The sequence below is a fragment of the Rattus norvegicus genome, chromosome 3 (genome assembly GCF_036323735.1).
Source record: "Rattus norvegicus strain BN/NHsdMcwi chromosome 3, GRCr8, whole genome shotgun sequence".
NCBI lineage: Eukaryota > Metazoa > Chordata > Mammalia > Rodentia > Muridae > Rattus > Rattus norvegicus.
In genome coordinates, this window is record NC_086021.1 from 145407856 (window position 1) to 145422515 (window position 14660).

At 38.5% G+C, this 14660-nt stretch overlaps 1 long non-coding RNA gene across 3 annotated transcripts in view; it reads right to left on the bottom strand.

The window, feature by feature from the left end:
- LOC102547911 (uncharacterized) overlaps nt 1–13224 on the bottom strand; it is a 46945-nt gene extending 33721 nt beyond the window's left edge. For 2 of the 3 annotated variants that reach the window (XR_005502495.2, XR_010065402.1), the window contains exons 1-3: nt 11447–13130; nt 7925–7964; nt 5854–5934 (exon numbers count right to left, since the gene is read on the bottom strand). This is a non-coding gene — a long non-coding RNA (uncharacterized LOC102547911). The other variant, XR_591702.4, reaches the window with a different exon arrangement.
- Between the last annotated feature and the right edge of the window lie 1436 nt (nt 13225–14660).

Here is a 14660-nt window from a genome sequence, read left to right on the forward strand (position 1 = left end):
AACTAAAACTATTATGCTTGAATTCTGTCAAGAGGCCCAGACTACATGAAATACTTGGTGACACTTTTCTTTCCAAAGGTTTCCCCTTCTTCTTTATGTCCCTGTCTTTTACTGCCTTTTAGAATAACCTTAAAGCATATCTACTGACCATTCCCTTTCAGCACCATTTGCTGCTATAGCAGCATTACCTCCATGAGATGTGAGGAACTCCAGCACGAAAGCAGAGTGGCAGGAGATGGAGAAATCTAGCTTTTGTGTATACTATTTGATATTGTTTGTATTCTTTCTTTGTGTATAATTTGCACGCTGAGCACAATGCAAGCTTATTCAAAGACAAATAAGTATTCCCATGAGCTTTTGTGCTTTTCAAGTTTTTCAGACAGGAACATGGGTGTCTCCATGGAAAATTTATCTCACCACTTTTTTTTAAATCTCATCCTGATTTTCATCAGATACACACAGTTGTTTTGAACATTTTCATTGAAATGAATCATTCATTTGCCCAGAAGACTATTAAATTTTATTAAGTCCCAGTCACGTCTCAATCATCTACTTCAATAATTGCCCGTTTCAAGTAGAGGTTTGAAACTAGTTTGGCCTCACTTGGTTGCATTGTTCATACCAAAAGAAGTGCTTTAAAATACAAACAAAACAAACCTTGATAACAATGGGACAATAGTGTTCAGGTTACAGGGAGGAAATACTTGGATTAGTACTCCTACGTGTGAAATATGTTACTTTGCAATAAAAAAATTGTTTAGCTTTTGGTCACAGTCACCAAAACTCCAGCCAGCACACTCTTGCTCTTGTTTTCAAAAGGAAGCTTGGTCTGTATTCACATGCACCACATAGCATGTCAGGGACGCATGATGAGACCCCTCTCTCTCAGTTTCTGTTCCTTTATTTAAAAATGTAATTAAAAAATAACCAATTCACTTTTCCTCAGCCTCAGCTTTACAAAGGTAGAATCGAATAGAAATTGTGCATATTTGTGTTACAATATTGTAGTTGATATTTGTAGTGTTGTGAATGAGTTCAGTTAGCCTGATTGACAAGTTAGTCTGTTCATATTTCGATCAGTGTTCAATGTGGATAGTACTTAAAGTCTCGGCATTTTCAAGTGTAGAATATGATATTACCTACCCTACTGACCAGGATGTGACTACATCTCCAGAGCTTTTCTAATTCAAACTTTCTGTGGCCTTTGATGGTTTCTATGGTTTTCGTTTAAACTCTAATACTGACCAAGGAAACAGGTGGTATTTTAGAGCTAAATACACTATTTAAACTTGATGATGATGAAATGAGTAATATTTGGAGCAATGGGAATTTCTATGATTTTTTGATAACTGAATGTATTCAAAGATGCATCCGGGCATTAAGGCAAAGAGCTAGGGGTAGCCAAATATAATATACTATAGGCAAGTATCTAATTTCTATATTGTGGTTTTATTAGAGGAGACTAAGAATCTCTTAGCCTGGGGCTCAGAGCAATCATGCTGATCACAGAACAGAGGCTGGCTTTCTGTTACAGCAGAATGAGAATGGTTGTTTCCTAAACCCATCTGTCTAACACTAACTCTGCCTTTGTGACCAGCTCTCTTAAAATCATATCAGTCATTGAAACTCTATTCCCAAACTGTGCTGTTTAATTTGCTACTTCAAAAAAAAAGCATTTTTCATTAATCTAAGTATCTGAATTCATTAATTCTGCAAAGCAATGTTTTTTCTTTAAATATTAATTGTTTTATGGCAAGTACTCAGGCCTTGTGACTCTAATGAACATTTTTCATACACCAGGGCTTATCTCAGTATCTCTGACTTACACATCCATAGCTTCTCTCTGTAACTCACCAGATCCAGCCCAGGTTCCATATCAATGCTCAGCCTGGGACCACTCCTACCTGCATCACATTTAATATCTAGGTTTTCACCAAGACCTCCTTATCTGTCATCATCCACAGGTCCCTTCTGAGTCACATGGAATCTTTCTATCCATTCATACCTTCCACTTTCCTATGTCTAGCCCAGTGAGTCTCTATATCCTCCCCACCCATTGTCTCAATAAATAACCACATCTAACCCAGATCCTACAGACCTACTATCTCCCCAACCCCTGAACCCTTTGCCTGTTCCAGAAGCAATCCCTAGGCTTCTGCCAAGACACTTACTACCTATTCTCAAACTCAAAGACCCCCCCTCATAGGCCAAATACAACCTTTCCAACCAGCCATGTCTACTCTCATACTCTGGCCTTGGATTAGAAATCATCCTTCCCACTGGACCAGTCTTTTCTCACTACTTAAATTCTTTCCAGTAAAGTCATTTCCAACCTCTGGTCCAATCTGCCCAAACAACCTCTCTCCTGCAGCAACCTGTTATGCCCATATTAGACATAAAGAAGGCACCATACCCAAATTTCCTCCCCAAATACCAACTATAAGAAAGATCAAGCTAATATTTTTTCTTGACAATCCACAATTTTTATAGATATTTTCGATGAGAATTCTGAAAAACTCTAAGACACAGAATTTTAAAAATACAGTCATAAACTTTGTCACAATATTCAAGAGTTTCAGGAACACATACATACTCACACACAAACACTCACACACACACTCACACACACATACACACACACAGAGAGAAAGAGAGAGAGAGAGAGAGAGAGAGAGAGAGAGAGAGAGCTTGAGAATAAATACCCACATGGTGTTTAAGAAAACACAAACACAAGAATGATGGAAATCATGAAGATAATACAGAACTACAGAATATAATTCAATAAGGCCTCAAACTGAAGAGAAGATGAACTTGAATTGTCCAATAATTCAGCTAGAAAACTCAAAGGAAAGCCTTACAAATAGAATCAATCAAATAGAGGAACTAGAACAAATATGCATCAATATGAAAAATAAAAATAAAAGGGAGATGTAAGACATCATTAGAAAAAACAACTTTGAGTTACAGGTATAGATAAGGGAGAAGAATTCCAAATTGATAGCATATATCAGATATTCAATAAGAACCTAGACAAAAACTTCTCCAAATTCAGGAAAGATACACTCATACAAAAGCCCACACAGGACATCAGTTAAACAAGACCAAAAAGGATATACCCAAAGCATATCATCACTAAACCATTAAATGTATGTAAACAAAGTATACTGAAAGCTGCAGGAGGAAAAAACAACCATAAAAACCCTCAAATCATATAAAAAATGAAAACCCATCAGAATAAAATCTGTTTTCTCTATGGGAACTTAAAAGTTATAAGAACCAGTTTCTAAAAGACTGCTACAGCCAGCCTAGGATGGGCACCACCATAGAGTGAAAGGATGAACAGAAATACCCATCAAACAAGACCAGGAAGTAAGCAGCACTGTAGTCCTAGAATCTAACTAAGGAGACACTAGTATTCCTCAACAAATACCCACCAAACTCTGGAGTACTAGCATCATTAAATAAATATACTGCTGGATTTAAAGACACAGACTGGCATCAATCCATTAGTAGTAGGTGTTATCAGTATTCTATCTACTCTCTCCAATAGATGGGTATTCTAAACACACACACACACACACACACACACACACACACACACACACACACACACACACACACGCACACACACACGCTGAACAGAGAAACATTAAAATTAACTGACATCGTACATCAAGTCAACTTACCTAGCAAATATTTACAAAATATTCCACCCCACCTCTAAGGAATACATATTCTCCTCTGTAGCATGAAGACACTTTTCTAAAACAGAATGTATTTTGAAACACAAAACAAATCTTTCCAAATTCAAAACAGGAAATAACACGTTGCAATCTCTCTGACCACAGCGTACTCCATCTTCTAATTGACTGAAAACAATGTGCTAGTGAAGGCAGAAGCTCACAGAGAATAAACAGCTCATCACAGAATGATGACTGGGTCAAAGGAAAGAAGTCAAGTAAGATGTAAACAATATCCTGGAACTAAATAAAAATGCAAGCACATGGAAAGCAGTCCTGCAAGGGAAATTGCAGCTCTCACTGCATGCATTAGTGAAGCAGAAAATGCACGAACAAATGACTTAACAATGCAACTCAAAAACTGGGAGAAACGCGAACAAAGCCAAATCCATGCCCAGCCAATGGCAAGGAAAAATAAAAGCCAGAATAGGAATCAATGATATAGAAACAAGAAACTAATGCAACATAGAATCAACAAATCTAAAGGCTATTTGGAGGGGTGGGGAGAGAAACAAGCAGACCCTTGAACCAACTGACCCAAAGAGTGGACCCAAATTAACAGAATAAGAAATGAACAAGTAAAACACTACAACAGATTACAGCATAGAAATCCAGAATACTGTAAGTAACATTCTTTTTAAAAATAAGCTATATGCCATTAGCCATAACACCTTAAATAACAAAATAAAAAGGATGAATTTCTTGATTCAGTCATACCACCAAAATTAAAACAAGTCTGCAATCTGCAGGACGTCAACAAACCCTTTACAAATGAGGAAACCAAAGTAGTAATAAAAAGCCTTTTAGCCAAAAACCAATCCAGGACCAGATGGATTCACAGAAGATTTCTTCCCAAATTTTAAAGAAAGTGTTATAACCAATCCTTCTTAAACTATTCAAAAGATACACACATATACATATATACATGTGGTAGTAATAAATTTAAAAGAGGCCACAAATTTGAAAAGACTAAAGAGGAGTATATGGAAGGATTTGAAGGGAAAGAAGAAAATTAAGAAATTATAAACTTATATTAAATCTCTAAAATAAAAGAAAATAACATTTCGTATTAATCTTTCTTTTAATTTTGGTTAAAAGTTTGTGATGGTTTCTTGTTTTAATTTGTCTCTTGTTCCCTCCTCCTCTTCCTCCTCATCCTCCCCTATTCCTCTCCCTCCTCAGGATCTTTCAGATAGACAGGTCTTGCTTCTTAAATCACTGCTTCTCTCAAATTCTAGATCTTCCTGTCTCACCCCCACCCCCACCCCCCAGTGATGGATTTACAAGGATGTGCCACTAGGTTCAACTTAAGTTCTTGACTGTAAGAAAACTTACTTGATGAATTATTTATTTTCTTAAATGTAGTTTGTGTTATATACTATAACACATTCTAATAAGAATTGTCACAGTTTTTTTTATAATACTCTAAGGAGAAATTTTGGGGGGATCTATTTCAAATAGAAAAAGATTGGGTCCCTGAAGTTACCATTCCAAAAGCTACAGAGACCCATCTAAGATTTTAGTCCATGCCAAAACCCCTATCCACATATGTAATATGTAATGTGAGCTCTGCTGCTCAATTATCCTTCAAATTATATTTTGTTTTAGAGAAAAATTAGGGTCTGAAGACTTGTAACTCAGCAGAGAAGATATACCTTTTTAGTCAACTTCCCCAGGCCTTCCTCAGAGCTTCATTTGAGGAATGAATGCATGTGAGGCAGCTTTTCTTTTTTTCTTTCTTTCTTTTTTTGTTTTTGTACCAGCAGCCTGGTGGTTTATTAACCTATCTGTTTACCTTAGATATTGAAGAGAATTTCCATGTTCCAGTATAATCATGCAGAATGCATGGACAGGGTTTAGAAAACTATAGAAAAAAATTGCAGGATACAATTTATTTTTTATTAATATTTTACTTTCTCTTGTTTTTCTAGTTAGGAAAATAGTTGTGAGGTCTTTTACTTGTGGGAAAATGTAAAAAAAAATCTTTTAAGAATAAAATAAGTGCTATGCTATGACTGCTGTGTTCCTCTGGGTATCATTTGCGTATCAGTCGATTGGTTTAAGATTTTAATTGATAGGTTTGCATATTAGGTCATCTATTTTACATACTTACTCAGTACTAAAAGGTAGGCTGTCTTCTGCACAGAGTAAGTCCAAAAGACAATTTTCCACCCTCCATATTTCTTTATGTTGCCTGTGGAAAATAAAGAACCTATTTTTTTTCAATGGCAACCATAACTGCTAGAAGCTGGAATAAAGTCTGTAAAAGGAATCATCAGGATGAAGAGTGGCTAAGTGGCAGTCAGAGTTGTAATTCAAATGACAAGAAAAAGTCAGTCATGCAAGGACCAAGGGAACGATCACACTCAGAGAGAATGGGCTAGCTATTGTGCCAGCAAAGATTCTTTGTGCTGGAGCCGGAAATAGGGCTGTTGTCCCCAGAACAAGCAGTGCTGAGAGCATCAGAGGTGATGAGAGAGTGACCGTGAGGATGGTAATGACTTTTGTCTCATGTTGCTATATAAGTTCTAAGTAATGTTCACTTTATGGTTCTGCAGACGGAGATACCCAGTGTCAGAGTGATGGATTTTGGTAAAATGCTTCACGATCACAGCATCATGGGATGTGGGGATCATATGTAAATACCAAGAAAGCACAAAAACACAGAAAACAGCCCCCTCCTTTTTTCTTAGAAAGTCACTATTCCAAATGTGGGCTCCCTCGCTCATAACTCCATCTAGCCTGTCCTTGGTTTCTACCTCTCTGTACGACAACAATGAGAGGCAGCCAAGGCACAACAGGAAGAGAGGCAAATAGACTGAGACAAGATTTGAAAATCCAGTCCTCAGAATTTGCTTATGTGTTATACTAGAGAGGGTAATAAAAAGAGCACTCAAGAGTCATTAGCTGTCTTTTAACTATAGACTCCAAGGTTGCCATAGAAAGGCATGTTGTTAGTTTTTAGGATGGGGAGACTGATAGACATATAACTTCTATATACTATTTGAAGGTTTTATTGGCTAAATTAGTAGAAAAATCAACAAGCAATTATGAGTTTCAAGCCTTAAGAATTGTCTGGGGACATAAATTTGAAGAAGTGAGCATTGAGACTCAAAGTTAGTAAACTCTGCCATACAGACCAAGTGTCGTCACTGTCTGACTTTTATGTGTCTAAAAGCTATGAGTGCTTTCTCATGTTTAAATGGTTGAGAAAATTCAAAACAAAAGGAATATTTCACGACACATGAAAATGATATGAAATGCAAGTTTTCATGTCCATAAATAAAGCTCCTTTGGAAGCTAGCCACAGTCACTCATTTATGTGCTACATTCGGCTACTCTCTTACAGCAACGGCAATGCCGAAGAGCTGTGATAGAGACCATATGGCCTGCAAAGTCAAAACTATTTACTACATGGCTATTTATAGAAAATGTTTGCCTACCACTAATTTAGATGATATTGAACCTATGGGACTAGATGGTAGATCTTTGCTTGTGTCTGGCTGCCCAGATGTCCTAGAAGAATGTGGGAACCTAGGAAGAGGGCTCTCCATTCATTCGCCTGCTGTGAGCCCCACTTGTGGACTCTCCAAGGAAGGAACAACATCAGAAGAGAATGATGGATTAGGGAAGCCACACGGGGCTCCTGCATTGCAAGCTCCAAATTAACTGTACAGTGAGCAGACTTGCAAACTTAAAAAAAAAAAGCACATGGGAAAAGACCTTCTGTTTATTTTTCCCCTTATTAATTTACCACAGCCACCACTGAGTATCCCATTTTCTGTCTGGGAAGAGTGGCTGGCAGGGCCAGCCATCAGAAAGCAGCTGGAAAACCCCAAGAAATTATGGAACCCTCATAAAACAATGCAAGGACAATGTTTTTCAAACCACTTGAAAAACTGAAGAGTCCATTCTGGTCATGTTATTGTGTTTTTCGTGATGTGTTAACAACCGTAATGAAGGACCTGGATAGTGTGGACTCGGGAGGGATGTTTCTAATGAAATTCATACTCCTAGAAGAAGGATTCACGGAAGGCCCTATTAGTGAGGCCTGTGCTTTAGCATGCAAACAGTGCCCAGGAACAATCTAGACTAAAAACCCAGAAAACCAATTTCTCAGCAGAACTTCAAATGCATGAATGTTTTCAATAGAGCACCAAACACTGCATATTAATTATACTTACACACCCACTGGATCTATACAAGTTTTCAGTCCTGAAGAACCTGTTGAAAAATAATCCTTTTTCAATAATTTAGCTAACAGAGGAGAGGGAATTCAGAGCTTTGATTTATATACTTCAGAATTGTAAGACAATCACTCAGTCTTTATAATGTTTTAAAATATTTATGTTGAGTGTTCCATGAGGCATTTGAGTACATAGGTGGCCTTTGATTTGGTGTTTTGAAATATTGACCTTGACACCAAGAAGAAAAGAAACTACTATATCCACTCATATAGTGTTTTCTAGGAATGCTAAAGGTTCTAATTGTGGCAAAGCAGAGCCATTCTGCCTGCCATGTACACTTACGCTGACTGGCCAGCCTTGCTATTTCCTGGTCACTTTGATGACTATTTACTTATCTCTAAGGCTGCCAGTCAGAGGAAAAAGATTTTCCAAGCCGTTCTTTGTTGAACTGTTATTATTGTTGGCATTTGTGGATAAAGGGTTCCAGGTGTAAAAGTAAGTTCCATACATAAAAGTTTCTACAATTACCATTTTCCAAACTTCCTCATTTGTTAAAACGGCTTATAAAATCATTTTCTCACAAGGTAGTAGTATGTTCTGGCTTACCTACATTTGGATATATTCATATGCATACATTATTAGATCATATGCACATATTGAATTTTGATCTGAATAATTCATGCATGTATTTATGTATAGATTATAGTTTAAGAATCCCATCCTTGAATATTTTATACAAGTTCCACTCCGTCCTTTTTGCCCTCCAACTCTTCCCATGGATCCTCTTACTTTCTCTCAAATCAATGACTACTTCTTACATAAAAACACCCTGATGAGTTTTTCTTGCATGTGGATAGGTTTAGAGCTGACTTTCTGTGTTTGGACAACATAAAGTGGGGTTTGGGGATTAGGGCCTTGCAAAAGTTTCCCATCTACAATGGCATGTCATTTCTGTTGTTATTGTCCAAGTCTTAACTTTGGAGAAATTTGTTGAAATTTGTTTTCATATTGTTGAAATTTCCTAGGCACAGCTTCATCTTTATATGTAGAAGACAGTATGTCACAGCAATGTCCTGGACTTCTGTCTCTTATCATCTTTCTGATTCTCCTTCTATACTGTTCGATCAAGTTTGCATGTAAGAACTTTGTTTTAAATGTGTCTATTGAATTTAAGAACCTCACAATCAGTGATTCTCTGCATTTTAACAACTTGAGAGTTTCTATAACAGTCTCAATCTACTGAAAACGGAAGGTTATTTGATGAAGGGCGGAAGCTACACTGGTCTATGTGTACAGGATCTCTAGAATGCAATTATAAATAATGCAGGTTTAGGAGCATTCAATAGAAGGTTCTTTTTTAGGGTCATGACCTCATCATTCATAGACAATCAGCTGGGTTTACAGTAGCAAGCAGGAATTCCTTCCTATTGATCAGGACATTTCCCCATGATATAAGCTTCACGATTGCGCCTTTAGGGTATCTTGCCACACTGGTTATTGTTATGATTGAGCAGTGAAGCTGGATAGGATTATTAATTACTTTTCTCCCTTAGCAGCTTGCCTGGTACCTTGAGTTATTGTGAAAAAGAGAGCTAGTCCTCAGGGAGGAAGCTTCCATGTCAGTTTCAGCTGAATTCCTCCAGGGCTTATGTTTGAAATATGGGGCACCTCTAGCAAAAGGGTCTAACCTTTCAGTTCTTGAAAACAAGAAAGGGCAAAACTAATACCTGAAAGTCATTTGAACTCCCCTGGTACTGAAGCTTTGGTAGATATTCTATGATTTTGGGGTGATCATTATCTTAACACACACACATTTATACACATAAGCACTTCATACTTGGTATCTAACTCTATCCCATTTCTCCTTGTTCTTTGTAGTCTGTAATGACTACTCTTCTATCATTTATGAGCTCAATCCTGAGCTTCTACTAGGAGCAGATTATGGAGTATTTACCATTCTGTGTCTGCCTTATTTCATTTACCATCTTTCGGTTTCATTTATGTTCCCCCGAATGGCAGGATTTTATTCATTTTTACAAGATAATAATATTTTATTGTACATCCACACCACCACATTTTCCTTACCCAGTCTTCCATCAGTACTAACATTCTCTTGCCAAGCCTTAAGTACACGACACAATTTCAATAAACAGGTTATTATAGTGGAGAATAATAGCACTTTATTGTTTAAAACCTATATCGATATCCAGGTTATCCTTTTCACTTGTTCTCTACTGCATTCACACAGACTGTTTTTTATCTACATGCTTAGAAAGAAAGAAAAAAGAAACAATAACAACAACAAAACCAAAGCAAACCAACTAAGGTGAGAAAAATTGAAAGCTTCCTTCAGCACCTTGAACAAACCAATTCCAAGGGAAAAAAACAACTCAAATCTTGCCTTTTTTGCTTAGTTCACTTTCCATGTATGACTGGTAGTCCTAGTGCTCATCTCTCACTAGTACTTGTATTAAAACTGCACTCATAGGTGTGGAACATAAGACCCTCAGTAGACAATGCGTATTGTCCTTTGATAAACCCACAGTGCCATGTTTGTCTTATGAAGTTGCCTTTGTATTTTCTTCTTTTAAAACAAGTTTATTTTTAATTTATGAGCATGAGTGGTTAGTCTGTGTGTATATTTGTGTACTGTATATGCACAGTGCTTTTGGACAAAAGGAGGGTATCGGGAATCCGAGAAGTTGGGTTGTAAATCGTCCTGAACTGCTATGTGCATGTGGGGGACATGTCTGGAGTTCTCCATAAAAGCAACAAATGCTCTTAAGTGCTGAGCCATCTCTCCAGCCCCATCTCGGTTTTTTATTTTGCTATTGTTTTCTTTGTTTGCTTTTCTTTAAATGTAGAACACATCCCTTGAGAAAATTAACTGAAAATATAGCTTGTCTCTCACTTGCTTGCTTTCACCATGTGTGTTAGATTTCTTTGTTGATATATATGTGTGTGTGTGTGTGTGTGTGTGTGTGTGTGTGTGTGTTAAGGTTTTTTTTTCTTTTCTTTTTTTTTCTTTTTTTTTTTTCAGAGCTGGGGACCGAACCCAGGGCCTTGCGCTTGCTAGGCAAGTGCTCTACCACTGAGCTAAACCCCCAACCCCATATGTTAAGTTTTAATGTAAGTTCTCTAAAGGATTAAGCAGAAAGCCATGCTTTTAAAATAGCAGTAATAATTCATGCTTCCTAAGTTACAATGAAGAAAAACACCTTTGGAAAGGAAGAAGATAAAGATCTTTCAAAATGAAGATTGGACATTTGGGGGCTTTGGAAGTGAACTATGGCATTATTTTTTTCTGATTCCCTTTGGCCAAGGTCAAGGCATCACTTAGCCTGATTCAGCATTGGTTACTTCATTCTAGACAGAAAGCAGGATACTGGCTGCTTTCTTGATAGCTCGAAGAGGATGGATAAGCAGGATCTAAAATCTGGAACACTTTCCAACTGCCAGGCAACATAACTCACTCCAACACAAAAATAGGTCATTAAATGTCATCAAAGGGTAACGTACATGATCAGGAATCAGCTTCCTCCTCTGTTGTGTCGACAAAGGCTCTTTGTCCCTTTAAGAGTTTTCAGCCACATCTCCAGTCACATCCTAAAAGCTTTCCTCATGTGTTGGGTAGGTGTATCCGGTCGCACAGTCCTGTTCAGAACTTCCTGGCAGATGTCATAATTTACTGTCACCCTCTTGCAGGAATGCAGAACAAGGGGCCCCCATGCCAGCACTGTGATCCATTGCCTGACAAGTCCTGGGTGTCAACCTTCAGCAGGCCCAGCGGAGGTGAAACACCATTTACCTGATAGTGCCTTTGATAAAGTGGGCAATTAGATGCACTTGGGAAATCCTGGCTGGAAACTAGTTTAGGAAATATTACAGCCACATCAGGTTTCTTAAAAGTTAATAGAAAAGATGGAGCGCTCCAGTATTTGCTTTGCTCTCTGCAGAAGGCAGGACTACAGGGTCATATATGAAGTTTTATCTCTTTGGGTGTCTGTCCTGCCTTCTTACTCTTATTTCCTCCAGACACAGTAATAAATCCCCCAGCAGAGATGGGAGTGAGATGAAAGGGATCAAGCGACACGGTTTACAGTTTAGGATCATAGAGCCACATTGTTTTTTTAGGCCCCAAGCTCTTCCTCTCTGTTGTTTTGTTTGTCTGTTTTTGTTTTTGAGACAGGGTCTCATGTTGTTGCCCAGGCTTCCCTGGAACTCATAGTAATGGTCCTGTCGCATGCTCTTGAGTGTTGAGATTACAAGCCTGCACCCTAATGCTTAGCTCTCTTCCTGTCTTTATTTTTCTACTTTTTCTTTGGTTGCTGCTTGTCTCTGTTCTCCCCCAGCCCCTCTTTTGCATACACTCTCTCTCTCTCTCTCTCTCTCTCTCTCTCTCTCTCTCTCTCACACACACACACACACACACACACACACACACACACACACACAGACACATGCACACATATACACACAGATTCACTCAGAGCAAAGAGGACTTAACATTTCATCTCACTGGAGCGTTCTATCTTTGATGTCAGCACAAGGGCATGATTTGTTTGGCATATATTCCACACCCTCCTCTTTGCTTCCTCCTTACTAGATGGCTTCATGAAGCTTGCCAGCGATTAATGAATCTGGAAGGTGAGCGACAGTTATCTTAAGGGCTCTCAAACATTTGTTTCCACAGCCTAGCCAAACTGTCCTGCTGCATTAGCTCTAGTTAGATTTCCTGTGGATAACGACCTGTGGAAAATAAACCCCATCTTTACCCCAAAGTTGCCATCAGCATGGAGCCCTGTTTGTATGCCAACAGTGCAGAAGTTCTCCCTCCGTCAACCATGCAATTTCCATTCTTCTTTAGGCTGACAAGCATTTTACCTTTGAGAAGGAGTTAAGTCTGTTGTGAGGTTAGACCAACCCTACATCTCCTTTGGATGCGGAAGCCTTATGAAATTGAAAAGTCGTGACTGATCTGGAAAATGTGCTTACAAATGGTGGAACAGGGAAATGACTTCTTCCCGTAGGCTTGTTCCTTCTGTGTGGGGTGGAAAAGGTGGGAGGCAGGGACAGGGTGTTCTCTGTCATTGGAATTCCCCTGTAGAGTCACAGGAGGTGAGCAAGCCTTTGGTTTTCCTTTTGTGTGTGTGTGTGTTTTATTTTGCACCTAGACCAATAGACATGAGGAAAGTTGGCAAAGATACCCACATGAGGTTTGTTGTCGCTGATGATCAGGTCTACAGAGGTTACCAAGGCATGCTGACCACTGGAATATGGGGCCAATTAGGCCTTGGCTTCCTTCCAAGGTAGCCATAGAATCATTTGGAACCACAGTCTATGTCATAATGCCAGTCACTGTGGGGAAGTGAATGACTGAGTCTTCCTTCCCATGTTTGCTTCTGGACCCATGTAGTCATGGTCTCTTTAGCAAATAAAGAGGCTACTTGGAATTGGCAGAGACTGAAGTGGGATAAACTAAAACAGAAAAGCAATGCTTTAGTACCACAGAGAAAATCTAAGAATTGAGAAAAGAGGTGAGATGGTCCTTATTCCTGTGCCTAACAGCTACACTATGTCTTCCTGGTGATGATTCTGAATGAACCCAAGTTACGTTTTCCTTATGATCTCATTTACTGGGCTTGAAGCCCACCTCAATCATCATGTTTGGAGTCTAATGAGCTGTTTGCAGGACAGTGTTGAAAGGTACATAAGATAAAAAGAGAGTAAAATGTGTACATGTAGGTACAGAGCCTCAAAGTCCAGGCTCCTCAGCAGAATATTGCCTTCATTCTAGAAGAAACACTGGAGGAGTTTCCAATGATTCTTCTGCTCTTTTGCATAGTATCTGTGGTACTGAAGTCCCTCCAACCAAGATGCAGGGTCCATGCTGTTCTTGGAGTGGAATGCAGAATCATTGGAAGGATACTGGACCGTTCTGCCTAAACCCTGCAGTGCACTTCACATTCCTGCTTGCTCGCACCACGCTGTTTTCCCCAGCCAGGACAATATGCCCTGAAAAACCTTCTAGATAATGAAACAGGAGAAACTGTTTTATGTCTCTCCAGCTGTCTTAGAAGAGCCCATCCTAAATTGGCCAGAGATTACTGTCCCTGGAGAACATGAACAGGCCAAAGTCAGTGTAGCCTAAGTTCCTAACCCAAAGACATAAGAGAACAGTAAATCATACTGCTTGGAACCAGCGTCCAGTGAGAGACTGTTATATGACATTATTACAACAATACAAAACAAAACAATACAATACAATAAAAACGATGACCCTTTGCCTATTGGATTGTTTCTGGGTCTCTGTTCACTTCTTATTTTTGTTTTTATTGTAAGCCAGTGTAATGTCTTTCATGTAAATTTTCTGGCCTTTGTTTTATCTATTATCACACAAATCCTTTCTCCCCATAGATCATTTTGTTCCAATGCAACACAGGACTCTAAGGTCATCACAGGACAAAGAGCATTAATAGGGAAATGCTCATTTCTTCTCAAAAGTGATCCTCACTTTGGGTTGTTTCTGACATCTGCAGAAAAAGAAATTACAAAATATACATGTGTGTAGTACATTGAGGATGTTTTGTATTTGGAGGAAAAATAGCAAGCAAATCTTAACATATTCCTGTTGAGTTAAGCAAAAAATAGAATGAGATTTTTGAGCACATTGTAGATGAGGTTATTATTATTTATCTGGACAATAATGATGTGGGGGAGAGACACCTAACTA